The sequence below is a fragment of the Lytechinus pictus genome, chromosome 3, assembly GCF_037042905.1.
Source record: "Lytechinus pictus isolate F3 Inbred chromosome 3, Lp3.0, whole genome shotgun sequence".
NCBI classification, from domain to species: domain Eukaryota; kingdom Metazoa; phylum Echinodermata; class Echinoidea; order Temnopleuroida; family Toxopneustidae; genus Lytechinus; species Lytechinus pictus.
This window is the reverse complement of record NC_087247.1, coordinates 46,636,582-46,654,574: the sequence shown is the minus strand read 5'-3', so window position 1 is coordinate 46,654,574 and position 17,993 is coordinate 46,636,582.

The following is a 17,993-nucleotide window of genomic DNA, read 5'->3' as shown; positions in this document are numbered from 1 at the left end:
ATTTTCTACATTTTCTTCCCGGCATCAGGATGAGGTTTATTCCATTAAAAAAAATCATCTCACTAATATCCACAACATGAATTGTAATATGAGTCAATATTGTGGATAAACAAGGAAGGAAACGACAAAGAAAAGGAAAAGTAAAGAAAAAATAAAATTAGGAGAGGGGGAAAATTTGCTAATAAGTTACGCTAAAGTACGATAATGATATGCCACAATAATGAATTAGCATTTACACATCGTTAAAGGGATACTCCGGGCTGAAATTATTTATATCTAAATAAAATGAGTAAAATTCACATAGCAGAATCCTGAACATTTCATCAAAATCGGATAACAAATAACAAAGTTATTGAATTTTTAAGTTTAGCATTATTTTTTTAAACAGTTATATGCACGTCATCATCAATATTCATTAAGGTGGGCTGATGATGTCACATCCCCACTTTCCTTTTTCTTATGTTACAGTTATTACATAAATCATAATTGTTTCATTTTTTCATACTTGTGTGAATAATGTGTTTCCTCTATAATGAAAAAAGTTGCAGCAATGAATATCAATTTTTTTTAGTTCTTGGTAGAAAAAATTTAAATGAACCAATTTCATATAATAAAATACAAAAGAACAAGTGGGGATATGACATCATCAATTTGCTCATTGAATATTCATGAAGACATGCCTAGAACTGTTTCACCGGAATAATGTAAATCTTTAATATGCCATAACTTTTTTATTCGTTGTCCGATTTTTATCAATCTTTCGGTGTTTTGTTTGTATGATTTTTCTTTATCTGTTTAAATCACATTATTTTTAGCCCGGAGCATCCCTTTAAAGGTCAGTGTCCGTCATGATTGCATTCAAATAAATTGATTGACCGCCAAAGGGGCACAACTTCCTACACTTCTTCGGAAGTTGAAATTACTTCATTACCGATAATAACGGAGAAAAGCGGATGCACCTATCATATTCTTTGACTGCTGAGAAAAACAACTGGTCAAGAGACAATGATTTTCTCTATTTCTTCAGTTGTCAATTTCCTGGTCTTCATATTCACTTTACACGTAAAAATCAATAACTGCGCAAGTTTTGAGAGAGCATTCGCGATCATCCGCTTTTTTTTTAAGCGCTAAAATGCCAATCTAATCATACTCAATGAACATTAATGCAGGGGGAACCACACCCCAGGAGTATAAGAGAGTATACATAATAAGAGTCAAGGAACTCAATCTTCCAAAACCACACACTCTCTTATCATCCTCACATTTCATTTCTTCTCCCGATATTTTTTATTTATTTTGTATTCAATACTTCAATCTCAAACTCTCTCCCATCTCCTCTTATATCCTCCACTTTCTCTCTTTCTCTTACTCTATACGTACATGCATCCATCCTTTCATCCCTTCATCTTCTCTTCCTTTCTCCCTTCTTGATTCTTCTATCAGACATTCATATTTGAATGCTAAGATATGGCAACCAGTTTAGTGGTAAAAAGAAGAAAAAAACGCAGTAATATGGCAATCCTTAAAAGAAAGCATTACGTAACATGTATATACAGTATATTAGATGAGAATGCAGCCTTAACTGACAGCATTAGGCGTCATCACTTTTCGTTAATTAAATTTAATCATCCCTTTATTCCTTGAAACAAAGCTGACATCCGCCCTCAAAGGAAATGGTCGCTTGTCCTTTTGATGACCTACAAACTGACAAAACGAACTCAAGTCGGAGCCAAGTAAGGTCATTCAACTATTTTGTTCTGAGCTGAGACACCAAAAGATTGCCATCAAAAGAAGAAAGAAGATGGAGGTCGAGGAGAGGACTGATAATGATGATATTAATAATAATGATAATAATAATGATAATAGTAGTAGTAGTAGCAGTAGTAGTAATAGTAATAGTAGTAGTAGTAGTAATAGTAATAATAATAAGAAGAACAATATCGATAAAAGTAATAATGATGATTACAATGATAATAAATAACAATACAAATTATAATTATAATAAGAAGAAGACGAAGCAGGAGAAAAAGAAGAAGAAAGGAATAGAAAGGAAAAGTGGCAAAAGTATAGAAGAGGAAATATTTTTAGGTTTGGTTATTCGTTTGAATGAAATGTTTTCTCCGGAAATGATTATGTTTGTCAACATGACATCTTTAGGAACTTATCTTAATCCACATGAACAACACATACGTCATTAAAAGAAAGACAAAGGACCAATTACAATGTCCAGACGTCCCATATTTGTCCCGCGTCCCGTCCGACCTTGTCCGGTAGGCCATTTTGTCCCGTATTTTACCGATTTGAACATATTTATTTAAGAATATTAAAGAATTGCATTTTTTTCGTCATAAGCATAGTAGGAAAAAGGAAAAAGGATGAAATATTATATGATTTTTTTAATATTCTGTCAAAATCTATCAAAAAGTTCAACTTTAAAAAGGTCGAATTTTTACTTGCTCACTGTGCTTTCTTGCAGCTTTTTAGAATTGTTGTCCCCGTGCGCCATGTTTATCCCTCTGAAAATACTGAGCTCATTATACATGCCTCTGATCTGACCTCGAAATGCCCCGTATTTTGACCGCCCAAATCTGGTCTCCCTAACTTACATACATACATACATCATACATAGATAACAGCGATAGGTAGGCCAACCAATAAACTATATATAGGGTCCAATCTACGTGGAAGTAGAATTCGACTTTCACATCTTCATTAGATATGAATGATCTTCTTAAGAAATTCTGTTAACGGTACTGGTAAGAATGTTTCCTATTGAGAACAATAATTTTGTGGCATACGCCTTATAGATTACGGGACCCCTTTGTTCGTAAATAATGATAGACGGGTGTAGAGTTTTGATGCAACTAAAATCCGCTGACATGGAGAAACGACATCTATTCCTTGCTTTGAGCATGCGCATAAAGATATTTTTGGCCAATTAGTCACAAATATGAAAAACTTCGATACATTAACAGTTGACTTAGACCTTTAGTTTGAGAATTCATAACTTTGTCAGGGTAAAAAACTTATTATTATTTTATGATATATACATATTATTTTAAATATCATAATACTCTAGGACTCTGGTTCAGAGCTTTGTACATTAACGTGCATTTTCTCGTGCCTAACACTCATAAAATTTGGGATCATTTTCGCTATTTTATGGAGCTTATTTTGCTTATATTGATAACCTATGCAGTAGTATTTCTATCAAATTCAATACAGATTAAGCACACAGTTGCAAATTCTAAGTTTTCTACAAAACCCAGGGAGAAACAATGACTTATAATTATCTAATGCGTCTTACAGGTGCCACGAGCCTAATTACAACAGGAAGGGAAAAGATATTCCTTCGACCAAATCCATTCCATTTTTAAAAATTTGATATTGCTGATTGACAAAAGTCTATGAATATGATTGACCATCTAACACTGATTATAGGGAGGGCAACTACTGAACTTTATTTGCCCAAATTAGGAATATTGATGACTTTGGAACTAATTTTGGCTGGCGGAAGAATTAGGGCTACTTTACTGTTTCAGGTGATGAATTTAATCCCGTCAGCAGATTTCTTCATAAATGCCATTTCAAAATGAGCTGGCTAAGATACTCGTTTTTGGCCAGATATGAAAATATCCTATCCACTGGTATTAAACATTTGATCCTCTAATTTCAACTTTATTTTCATGATTTTTTTAACAGTGCCATTTTAACACACATGTCTATGGGAAATGCTTTACCACCATTTTGAGAGGAATTACGCCCTCATGGTCCAGGAAAGACACAGAGAGAACAGATGTGTCGAGATCATTTATACTGGCAAATGTTTTATAAAGGCAATACAATAGCTTTCATTTTGTACTCAGGTGTACATATTCATCGTTTTTTTTTTCATAATAAATAACCCCCTCTATGTCTCCTTTTCTCTCGCTCTCTCTCTCATCATTTTGTAAATGATAATTGATGATAATTAGTGCGGTAAAGAGCCTACCAAGTCATGAGTAAAATTTTATGAACAGATCAAAGAGGTTGGATTTGGGGAGTGAAGCTGAGATAAAGGGCGTGTCCAACATATCACAAAACTAATTTGAATAGAAAAAAAAAAAAATAATCATAATGCTGATAATTTGTGCATGTAACATTATTGTGAAAAATAAGCGAAATTTTACAGTGCATTACGTTCTTATTTTACATCTGATTTCTTTGTTTTCTTTTGATTGAATTATTGTGTTGTCGGGGTGGACTTGTCCTTTTATATACGTCGGATAGTTTTTATAGTTGTTTGTGAATATCTGATTTAAAAAAGTCAGTAACTTATTGCTTTAGGCCTAGGGCCTTCAATCTCGCGATCATCTCGTTTTCTGCCTTCTAATTATTTTTTCAAGGCCATCACTCTTAAACAGGACACTTTCCCTCTCCTAAAATGTATATGCTAAGAAAGGGGAAAGGTTAAAAAAGTTTAAAAGCTCTTCATTTAAAAAATGGACAAATTTTAACCTATATGTGCAGGGAACGTCTGGGTACAACAGGATACAATTTGTACAGAGAATATGGTCAAAATTGAGGAGGAATGTGCCCTTGGGTCTAATAAAAGCTAACCTAAAACCACCGTGGATGAACTTATTCTAAAGATACAATAATAATAAGAATAACACAAATTTAACAATAATGTGTCTGTATGCAGCATCAGGAAAAACATTAATAAATTAAAGTATATATTTATCCGAGGGAAAAGTGCAGCTCGATGACGAATAATCTATATGACAAGGTGCCAAGCTTTAAAATGTCTCAAGAGTTAGACTTTTAAATGTGACAATTATATTGTATACATTTTTAGGGAGTGGGGTTAGAAAGAATTGAGTCATTTTTAGATTTTTAACGACGTTTGTAAGATTAATATGTTGAGAGCATGGAAACATATTTTACTTTGCAAAAAAAACCAACAACAGTGCGTAGGAATCTTTAAAGACAGGAATATGTCTTATTTGGAAAGTGATTCAAACATGGTGTTCACATGATTATCGTATATACGAATGATCGTGGATTCGGAAATTAGATCAACGAAAATCAACTGGTTTCGCTCTGTTGTTGAACCTTTCCTTGTGATGATTTCAGTAACATTTCGGGGAAAGTCCCTTCAATGGAATGAAGCCAACAACAGTAACACGAAATGACAGGAAACAGTTGCAGTTGTTCTCCGTCATCCGTATCTATCTTCTTACAAGATTTCAGATCGTGTGCCAATTATGAATTCGGGTGTGAAAATTACAGGTGGCGACTGTACAAACAAAGAGAAACTTCGGGGGGGGGGGGGGCTCTTTAAAGAGACCCTCTTAACCAGCGGAAAGACAAAATAGAAAACTATCAATAAATATTTCATTGTATGTTGTAGCTAAAGCTAAATATTTCTGGGCAATTCCGCGAAAAATTTTACCCTAGCTCAAAATCATTACATCTGTAATAAATTCCAAAAATATTTGCTACAGTTATAAATTTAGTATCATACAATAGAACTCGTCAAATTCTTTAATTTGAGTGCTATTTGAACACATTTGAAGTATATTCAAACATACTTTTCTTCAAATAACCTTTTTTCTTGAAAAAAAAATCTAATCTTTTTGAAAAATGCACAATCTTTGAATCTCATTATTTCAGAATCAACAGCACTTCAGAATTAATTAGTAGTAGTTTTTGGTTGAGAAAGGACAAAAAATGACCACCATTAGCTTGACATTAGTTATCAAATGCTTTTAAGTATAAGTATAAAGACCTAAATAGTGGTCCGAGGTGTAATGTCCGTAACGTTACAAACATAATGTCCGTAACGTTAAAAACGTAATGTCCGTAACGTTAAAAACGTAATGTCCGTAACGCAACATTTATGGTCCTATTGGCTTCACTTCATGCTTAAGCTCACAAAATATTTGACAAATACGTTGGTAGATGAAAGTCATGTCCAAAAATGTAATGTCCGTAACGGCAAGCATTATGTGCGATAACTACCAAACAATAAATAGAAACTAATTTAAATTTAAACTGTTAATACTGCAGGATGACCTGTGTGATATTACTAGAAATAAGTTCAGAATGATAATGATGATTTCTAAAAATAAGCCTCCAAAGTTATCTCCAAAAATGTCTGAATGTAATGTCGGTAACACTGGAACAGCCCTTTTTCAAAATGTGATGGATAACTGAGATATCCCTTCTTCGTTGTTACTTTTCTTAGTGTGACTACATTATCTTTTATGGATCTCAATTATCGCCTAATAAACTATATTTGTATCTTGGATATCACCATAATTCAATTTAGCTTGTGCGAATACATTTATTAATGAGAATAATGTTATGAAAATTAATGATCGTGCGTACTAACTGAAAAAAAAAGAGGAAGCTCCAACTCTTTCATGAAAAACAGAAAATAAACATAAGATGTTGTTTGGTATTGGATATTCCAAAAAGATTTTATTGTAAAGGAAATTGAAATAATTATAGGATGAGAAAGAAATCAATGTGAAGTTTTGGTTACTATAAAGTTTATGGAAAGGAGTCGAAGGACAACACATAATTATCATGTGAAGAGCACACACACACCCACGCACGCACCCCCAACAACAAATGAACTGGTTTACTCGACAAATCTCTTCATTTTTGTATCTTTTGCAACCATTATTTTTTTCTCAATTGTATTTTGCTATCATCCTGAATTATGAAATCCTAAATTTACCATTTACTCAGGAAAGTTTTTTTAACATTTAAAATAATTTTATGATTACGAAGACGAAACAAATCCATTATTCAGAGGACTGAATAGTAATTGCGAAATAGATTTTTCCATATGCTGTTTCCTTTTATTATTTGAATATCGATCATCGATTGTTTGTATAGTCACCTAAATTTAGCATGCTTAGTGATTTGTAACCACAGAAGATTTTAAGAAATGAAAACACGATAGTGAAAAAAAAAACTTTGTGATTCTATTTATAGAGATGATTGACTTGAATATCTCTCCTTGAAGTATTTTATCTAATGATGGGAAATACAACTGAAACAATTTTTAATTTTTATATCAACATTAAATGATTTATTAAATGCCATCTACAACTAATACGTGCAAAATCTTTTATTTTTTTATTATAACAAGGTCTTAAAAGAAACAACACTGAACGAATTATTTAAGACGTAGAAATGATATACACCAGGCATATTATGGTATGCATAAGTAACTTTTAAGTCTGATACGCAATTGTGATTACAAGTAAATATTTTTTAAAGTGTTTCTCCAGATAAAGTTAAGAAATAACAGACAGGTTTTTGGTATTGGTATTGGTGGTGATTTTTTACCTGATTGCTAAGAAAGCATGAATACTTGTAAGCAAGTAACCAGAGGACCGACGGCTTAAGGTCCTCTCCGAAGGACCTGGTACTGAGGATTAATGCCTTACCAAAGGGCACTAGTGCACCAAGTGGGAATCGAACCCGGGTCACCGGAATACAAATCCCCACTCTATACCGATTGAGCTATCGCGCCTCCTACGATGGTTTACCTAATTAGGTTAGGTTAGATAAAAACCAACTGCCTTTTAAAGTGACCTAACATCTTACAAAAACTTGCATATTCCAAACTTAAGATTTGTTTGTATAACTGCATAATTTATGTATATAATTTGATGTTGTTTAAAATTATTTCTCTCTCTTAACCTGTCTACCTTGAATATTTAGATTAAAATGGATTTGACCCCTTAGAAATCACATTGTTATTCTATTATTTGTGTCCAATAATATTATTGGGTAAATTTTATTCAACCTTTTCAGATTATACTTATAAAAAAAATCATCCCATTTCTTTCGTTTTTGAAACATTCTTTGCAGGTTGCTTTAACTTCTATGCGATTTATCATCAAAATCCCACTAGTTCTTAGAATAACTATGTCAATGCCAAGCCACACTTTGTAATTCTCTTCATTGCTAGGGACAAGGAATAAATGGTTCTTCAGTACGCTAGGTTTCCCCTGAGTGAACATACAACCACTCCAACTCAATCCAACCTTCCCACTCACGTTTTTATTCATTGTAAGAAAAAATCTTTTGAATTCGTCCCTCAAAGTATGGATTATTCTCTTTTTGCATAATATCTTACTGATTCATAGTCATTTTATTGTTAGAGGAGAAGGAGATGAATAGAAAGGGTAAAATGGAATGAAATGATGGCCGTTTCTTTACTCTTTTAATAACCATACTCGTTTTTCTTTACTTTTATACTTGCATTATTCAAACTTTGGCTTTGAAATATGAAGAAAGGATTTGGAGAATAAAAAATGAATTGAATTGATAAAAAAGAGAAAAGAAGTTTCGCTTGAAGGGATAATTCATTTCATATCTTTTATCGCAAAGATCCTTTGTAGAGTCTTAATATTGGGGTCATTAAGGACCTCGAATTGACTGGCATGATAATGGCTTATGTCAACACATTCACAATGGTGGGACGTTTCACAATCTTCCTACTGGTACACCAAAAATGAACATTTGTGAAAAGTCACGGTTACTTGGGAAAGAAAAAGAAAGAAAAAAAAAGAAGAGAAAAGGGTTTTGTATGTGTGCGTGTGTACTCGTGAGCGTAAAACCAAAGAAAGGTTTACAATTTGGAATCCAGCCAGTGTCGTACGCATATTTTTTTCAGAGGGGGATACGTAAAATGTTCGACCGCGATTTATTGCAATAGCGGTTTTCTTTTTTTTTTCAAAATGCGATTAAAGGATTTTCCCACTCTTATTCCGGAAATTCGTGAAAATTTGCACCCAAACAAAACCGAATTTCAAACATTTAAGGGAAAGGGTGGGGGTATTGCACCACAATTGTCGCCCCTCGACAATTTTTGCAAAATTTGACACCACAAATTTTTACCACTGCACAAATTGTCGCCTCATTTAGGCAACAATTTGTGGAGGAGGGGACACCACAAAATGTCACCCCATTTCATTTAACACTTAACAAACAAGCAAATAGGTCATGTAGAGTTACAAATGCAATTAGACCATTTGGCTATTAGACCAAGTAAATATTAGACCGATTGAAAATTAGACCAAATGGGTTAAGCCCATGTGTTATTAGACAAACGGATAATTAGTCCAACTGTTGATAGACCAAGTGGATAAAAACCGAATTTTCCACGGGCTCTGTTGCTATTCTCTATATTAGCTTCCACAGAGGTAAATTGCCAGTTGGGCTAAACCCGATTTGACTAATGGCCGTTTAGCCTCATCTATACATGGTCTAATTCCATTTCGTCTACAACCATGTTATCTTTTGGTCTAATTGTCATTTTGCCTATTAACCATTCCGTCTAATTTAGATTTCGGTCTAATTTCTATTTGGTCTAATATCTAATTTGTCTGACACCAGTTAGTCTATTCCTGTAGCAGACTGGAAATACTTATTTGGGATTTAGAGGAAAAGACGAGTAGACCATTTGGCCATTCGACGATTCGGCGATTATACCGACCAATTATATTCGACCAAGTCCTATACATTAGACCAAGTGGAAGTTAGACCAAACTGTTACTAGAGCAAATGGGTTAGGCTCGTATGGTATTAGACGATCAGAGAGTTTGACCAACTGCTACCGGTAGACCAAGTGGATATACCCCCTCCAAAAAAAACCTGTTAATAATAGAAAATAATAATAATACACAGATATACATACACGCATCCACACTTACCTCTAACAAGCGCACACAACCTTACCACAAACAACGATACACACCAGGACGCACATACACTACCCTGGTGGTTGAAGACAATTTGTGTAATGGGCGAAAATATGTGGTTCTAGGTTTCTTTTTTGCCGACACAAATTGGCACAATATTCTTAAAATTTGAAACTGGCACGTGAGGCACAAATTGCCGCGAGACGAAAATTTGTGCAGGGGTGACAATGTGTGGTGTCAAATTTTGCACAAATGGTCGCGGGGCGACAATTTGTACAGTCATTGGCGAAACTACGGGGGCATGGGGGCACGTGCCCCCCCCCCCCCCCCCATCGGCTGGCCAAAGGAGAAAAAGAGGGAGAAAGGAAGAAAAACGTAGTGCGAAAGAGGAAATTATTGTTCAACATAGTTATGTTATATTACATAAGAAACGTTTTTTTTCATAACTTTATGAATCATAATTTGCCCAGGGCCTATGCCTTCATTGTTTCTAGTGCTCGCATTGTCTGTTTAACGATATATATAATCCCGTTGTACTAAAACCTCCGGTTTTCAAGTCAATATACACCAAATATATTTCCTCGCACTTCGAGTTATTATTGTTTTATGTAGTGACATATGCTTCTATTTCATGATTGCCCAACTTTAAGGTCTTAACATAAAACATTTCCTGTCCGTGCTTACGTTCGCATTAGTGGATTGGTGATACGTCTGCTCTTCATGAATTCCTAAAATCAGTCCTTAAAATGTCCCTTTTTATGATCTGAATATCAAAATTTTCAGCTCGCATCATTAGTAAAATACTTATGGTCTTAGTGAATTCCTACAAACAAGCCTTAGAATGCCCCTCTTCAGATCTGAATTTCCTAAATTTTCAGCTCATGATTACTATGACTACAAATGCTTCATGTGTTTAGATGTAATTCTAATAAAATCAGCAGGCGCTTGGCACTCGCATTAGATGACCTTGGTGAGATATGTATACTCTTAATGGATTCCTAAAATATATACAAAATTTCAGCTCGCGCTTCGCGCTCGCATTGTTTGTTTTAATAGCGAGACAGTTAGGAATCATGATTACAAAAATTTGCTTATAATGTCCCTTTTTAGGTCTGAATATCAAAAGTTTTTCAGCTCGTGCTTCGCGCTCGCATTATTTGATCAGTGACATACATATCCGTTTAATGGCACTGTCTTTAAGATGTCTCTATTAGGTCAGTTTACTTAGCAACTGAGTACGCTTCGCGCGCTCACTAAGTGACTCAAAAATTTTGCTGGTGCTCCCCCCATGCCGTGACACACGTTACGCCACTGTGTACAGTCGTATAGCTAATTCTAAAGTTTTGGGGGAAAATACTGACAAGCATAACGATATCAATAACGATGATGATTAATATGAGGCGCCGAATGTACCAATATTATATAGAACAATTATTTGTTATATAATCATTATTTGTTAAATAATAACTATTATTTATATATAATTTACATTTTATTTGTAAATAACTACTATTATATAAAATATCATTTCTAATTATTTATATATAATTCCAAGTAATACTTCATTATTTGTAAATAATAATAGTTCGACATTCCATTATTTATAAATAATGATTATTTGTTTTTCATTATTTATAAATAATGATTATTTGTTTTTCATTATTTATAAATAATGATTATTTGTTTTTCATTATTTATAAATAATGATTATTTGTTTTTCATTATTTATATATAATGATTATTTGTTTTTCATTATTTATAAATAATGATTATTTGTTTTTCATTATTTATAAATAATGATTATTTGTTTTTCATTATTTATAAATAATGATTATTTGTTTTTCATTATTTATAAATAATGATTATTTGTTTTCAATTATTTATAAATAATGATTATTTTTTTTTTCATTATTTATAAATAATTTGTTGAGTCTTCCATTATTTATAAATAATGATTATTTGTTAAATAATGAAAACGTCTACTTCATTATTTATAAATAATTTTTTCGAGTGCACCATTATTCTCATTATTTATAAATAATCATTATTTAATGTTCGAGTTTTCCATTATTTATAAATAAAGATTATTTGTTAAATAATGAAATATCTACTTCATTATTTATAAATAATTTTTACAGTTTGCCATTATATACAAATAATCATTATTTATAAATAATGAAAAACAAATAATCATTATTTATAAATAATGAAAAACAAATAATCATTATTTATAAATAATGAAAAACAAATAATCATTATTTATAAATAATGGAATGTCGAACTATTATTATTTACAAATAATGAAGTATTACTTGGAATTATATATAAATAATTAGAAATGATATTTTATATAATAGTAGTTATTTACAAATAAAATGTAAATTATATATAAATAATAGTTATTATTTAACAAATAATGATTATATAACAAATAATTGTTCTATATAATATTGGTACATTCGGCGCCTCATAGATTAAACTGTTCAATAGCATCATCCGAATTATGGTATGTAAGGGAATGGTTCGTAGTCATTTCTTAGTAATATAATATGAAGCTAGTCTACATAAATAAATTTTTAAATGGCTGATACAAATAACTCATCTTTCAATTTTTATGATAATGATTCATCTGATAGAGAATCCTGTGACTTTAATACCTCTTCAGCCTCATATGATAATAATTTTGCAGATAACTTTAATCTATCATCTGAAGAGTTAAATTATGCCAATGATTCTAATCAATGTTCACTTCCAATTCCCTCCTCGAAATATATAACCCAATTACAATTAAAAGAAGTAACAATTTTTTTTTATAAAAACTCATTTTCCTTACTGCATATTAATATCAGAAGCATAAGTAAACATTTTGAAGACCTTCAGATTCTTTTAGACAACCATAATAAACATTCTTTTTCAGTTATTGGCTTGACCGAAACTTGGCTTACAACAGACACAAATTTACCTTATGCAGTAAATGGATATGATTTTATTGTTAATAACAGATCAAAATAGTCGGGTGGGGGCGTAGCACTTTATCTTTCCAATAATTTTGAATTCACTGCCCTAAACGAACTTAATTTTATGAATGAATTTATTGAGTCATTATTTGTTGAAATTTCTATTCCTCATATCAAAATATGATAGTTGTAATTATTTATAGACCCCCAAACTCAAATAATAATGATTTCTTTCAATTTATAACATCTATTCTGAGTAATGTTAATTTTGTTAACAAATATGTATTTGTAATGGGCAGTTTTAATATAGATCTATTAAAACATGCTAGTAACAATTTCTCACATGACTTTCTTGAAACACTTTACTCGGCCTCGTTCTTGCCATTAATTTCTAAACCTACGCGTGTTAGCAATCACTCAGCCACTCTCCTTGACAATATTCTGTGTAACTCATTACCGCCCCCAGAATCCTTAATAGTCCTTTCTGATATTACTTATCATTATCCAATTATGTCATTTTTTAATTTTAATTGTTTTTTAAATAAAGTATATCCCTTACCAGCCAGACGTAGGGCCACCCCAGAAAACTTAGCTAGTCTCGGTGTCAGTTTAGATAGAGTTGATTGGTCTAGTGTTTATAACACTGACGATGTCGATCTATCATTTTTTTAAGTATATTTAAAAAACATCTAGATTATCATATTCCTAAAATGAATGATAATCGAGTTAATTATCAAACATCACCCAGACTTCCATGGATTTCTAACTCCCTCTTGCGCTCAATTAATAAAAAAAAACGACTGTACTATAAATTCAAAATAAAAAAGAATGAACATTCAAAAATTAAGTATACTTCTCATAAAAATACATTAATAAAAATCTTGCGTGCAGAAAAAAAGAAATATTACTCAATTCAATTAGAACAATATAAACATGACATGAAAAACACATGGAAAGTTATTAAGCAAGCCTTGAATATTTCAAAAAAGAAATCAAATATTACTAAAATAAGATTTAATAATCGGAATATTGAAGATCCCACAGAAATCGCCAATGTTTTAAATTCATACTTTTCTACCATAGGGGAAAATCTGGTACAAAAAAATCCACAATCTAATAAGCATTTTTCTAAATTCTTGGGACAACCTAATGCCAATTCCATTTTCTTCTATCCGACTACTATTTATGAAGTGACCGATATTGTTTCCTCCTTAAATAATAAACACAGTGCTGGTCATGATGACATAAGTAATTTTATATTAAAAGGTACCATTTCATCTATTGTTGAGCCCTTGACACATATATTAAATAAATCTAGTTTAAGTGGTATTTTTCCTAAGCAAATGAAAATTGCGAAAGTTATTCCCTCATTTAAAAAGGGAGACGAGCTTGATGCTGGTAATTACCGTCATATATCTTTACTCTCTTCTCTTTCTAAGATTTTAGAAAGATTAATTTTTATTAGAACTAAATTTATTAAAGTCAATGATATATTTACTAACTTCCAATTTGGTTTTAGACAAAAACATAGCACTATCCACGCTCTTTTAAATTTTGTGCATAAAGTAGCCCATTCTTTGGATGATCATTCGCATTTAATTGGTATATTCCTGGACTTCTCCAAGGCATTCGACACTATAAACCACGACATTTTACTTTACAAACTTTCTCATTATGGAATACGTGGAATTACCTTGGAGTGGTTCAGGAATTACCTTAAAGAAAGAAAACAATATGTTTATTTAAATAATCACATCTCTGATCAACATGACATTAATTGTGGTGTCCCACAAGGTAGTATATTAGGGCCTCTTTTATTCATTATTTACATTAACGATTTTCACAGATCATCTGACATTCTTTCGTTTATTCTTTTTGCTGATGATTCCAATGTATTTTTTGCTCACAAAAACCCTGACACCCTAGTTTAGATTATGAATTTGGAATTGCTAAATTTGACTCAATGGATACGTGCCAATAAACTATCTCTTAAAGGAGAATGAAACCCTTGAAACCAGCTGAATTCATATCAAAGAGAAAAATCAAAGAAACATATTGTTGAAAGTTTGAGGAAGATTGAATGAATAATAAGAAAGTTATGAGCATTTGAATATTGAGATCGCTAATGCCATGTAGTTCCTCCCAATGGCAATGCGACCAAGATCTGTGATGTCACACACGTACAACTCCCTCATTACTTTAGTACTTATTTCACTTATATTCTCACTTTTATAGAGTCTATTACAAGGTGAGGTGTTCTCTTTATGAGAGGACAAGTACAGAGGTTTCACAACATTATATCATTGATGAATCGTTTGTCATATGATTAGAATGAGCAAAAAGAGATGTTTTGGGGTATATTTTCAGTGTCCAAAAGGGGAGAGTTGTTCATCTGTGACATCATAGATCTTGGTCGCATTGCCAATGGGAGGATCTCCATAGCATTAGTGATCTCGACATTCAAATGCTCATAACTCTTCTATTGCTAGTCCTATTTTACTCAAACTTTTGTTGATCTTATTCTTTGATTTTTCTGCTTTCACAAAAGTTAACTTGCTCCAAGAGTTTCATTCTCCTTTAATTTAAACAAAACCAAATATATGATATTTAGTAATTCTATTGAATCTTTACCTTCTGACATCATCTTTGATGATACACCTTTACAATGTGTTTCCCCAAATTAAATTTTTAGGAATTATAGTTGATAATAAACTTTCTTGGAAACCTCACGTTCTTAATATGAGCAAAATATTATCTCGTAATATTGGTGTAATTAATAGGTTAAATCACTATTTTCCTTCCGTCACATTACTCATGTTATACTCCTCTTTGATTTTACCTTAATTATGGAATATTAGCTTGGGGTAATACCCACAATTAGTTATTGGACAAAATATTAATTTGACAAAAGAAAACACTCCGAATTATATGTAATGCACCAGTTCGTTCTCATACAGATCCATTGTTTCTGAAACATAAAATCATGAAAATAAAATTTATATTTGTTTCAATTAGGTCAATTCATGTTTAAATATAAAAATAATTCGTTGCCACGCATATCTGATTTCATGTTTCCCCGAAACCAATCCCTCCATAACTATCCCACCAGGCAGTCAAATGAATATCACTTGCCCCTTCTTAGAACGCTTCTAGCACAAAATACTTATATACAGGTCCAAGATTTTGGAATTCCCTTGACGATGAGATTAAAGACGCCCGTTCTTTACTGTCTGTTATTCTCCTAAAATCTTAATGAATTATTTTTATTATTCTAAACTAAAATTTTGTATCTTTTATTGCTAGTCTATTGTCTATTATCTATGTTTATACAAAACATGAAGCCTTGTTTTTTCCAGTTAGACATACGATTTAAAATACAAAAGTTATAGCTTGTCTATACATTATATTCTACTTTTTATATTGTATATGTGTATGCGTGTATGTGTGTATGTCCGTAAGGGTGTGTATATATATGTACATGATGCGTATGTATGTGTAGACATAATATATATGCAGCAGATTAGCTTTGCATCCCTCTCCCTATCTCTATTTTTCTTTCTATATTCTAGGCAGTTGATTTATATTGATTTGATTATATTTAATTATATTGATTATATTGATTTAAATTTGACGTGCATGTTAATTTATATTTGAATCACTTATTGATTTATTATTTATTCAATGTTGAATTTTGTTCATGCTTTTATTTAAATTGAATTAATTTATCATGTAATTATTTGTATTATGTTGAAGAATGAAAAATAAATTGAATTGAATTGAAATTAGGCATGAAAACAAAGAAAATACTGTTCGACAATCACATTGTAATAGACATGATAGATGGGATGTGTAGATGTGTGTGTCGGTGAAGCATGATGGATGACTCAAAGTAAATTAAGTAAAATATCAGAATTATCAATATACATCTGACAAGTCTTATTGCATTGCATGATATTCTCTGGAATAATCTAGATCGTATATATACTATATCTGACATTTTATAGTTCATACTGTATACATATATAGTTACCAAGAAAGTTAGTATTACCATGTATTAGGCCTATGTGGCATTGAGGTCACTCCCCTTGCACGCCAAACCTAACGAGCAAATTACGAGGAAAGGTTATCCATGTGTTAACTCATTAGTTGATTATCATTAATTTGTATTATTTTAATCATTGTCTTAGCAGATATGGGTTGTAGTAAAGGTCTGAACTCTCAAAGCCAAGCTGTTATGCTGAAAACTTACTTATGACTTTGAATTTTTTGCCTGAATTTTCTTTATAGTCTTCGGAAAGCTATATAACCAAGTTTTTATGGTGCATATGGAATGAGGTAATCTAATTCGCGCGCGAAACGCATGGCGAAAAAAAATACAAGTTTTCATTTCCCAATTTCTTCTTCTTCGTTTCACCTTCTTCCTATTCTTCTTTACGCCCTTTGCTTTGAAGGGGGTCAAGTCTTCCCCCAAATAGATACCTCATCAGGGAGAATACACCATGAAAGCCCTTAATATTTCACTAATTCTCAATTTGTTGTTAATATACAAATAAAACTTAACTGATGGCGTTGCAGAAGTAAAGGAAAATGCAGAAGATGAAAACTTACAGCTTTATATATTGTACTATGGCTTTATATTCCGTTAACTTTGTATGGAACTGGAAATAATATATAAAAAACACATGCGGTAAAGTGGTTATATTAATTTGGCTGATTCTACGGCGAGTGAACTTTCCCAACAAAAGAAAAGCAAAAACACAATAAAAGACAAGTAATCTCATTCCATATATTCGGCGATAAATTACCCAAGCTGTGTGGGGGGTACAGAACCATGGCATTCAGAGAGAACTTTTTAATTTGACAGACCAGTTGGAAAATTGATCGACTAATTTTAGCATTCTACATGCTACATAACCTCACCCCTGTAATTTTCATCGCATGGTTACGCATGATAATGAAATACACAAACACTAATTATTAAGATTTTTCCCTCTTAAAAACTGATCTAAACATCAGTTCTTATCAATGCATCGTTCCCTCATTCATATTAAGTTTCGTTTGATTTAAAAGGTTTTGTGCCCTTTTGCCCAATAATTCAAAAATTAAATTATTCATTTTCCATTTGGGGAAAGAGAGAGAAAGACGTTTCAATTTGTAGTGACTTCACTTTCATTTAATCAGATCCAATGAATTCAGAAGCTAATGTGGTGTCACTTAAAAGATACCTAAATAGGGTTTCCAAAAGGACGTTCCAAATCACGTACGCTCAAGAAAAAAAATACCACTGCACAAAGAAAAAAAATGTACATTATAATTCAAAGTTGGCTAG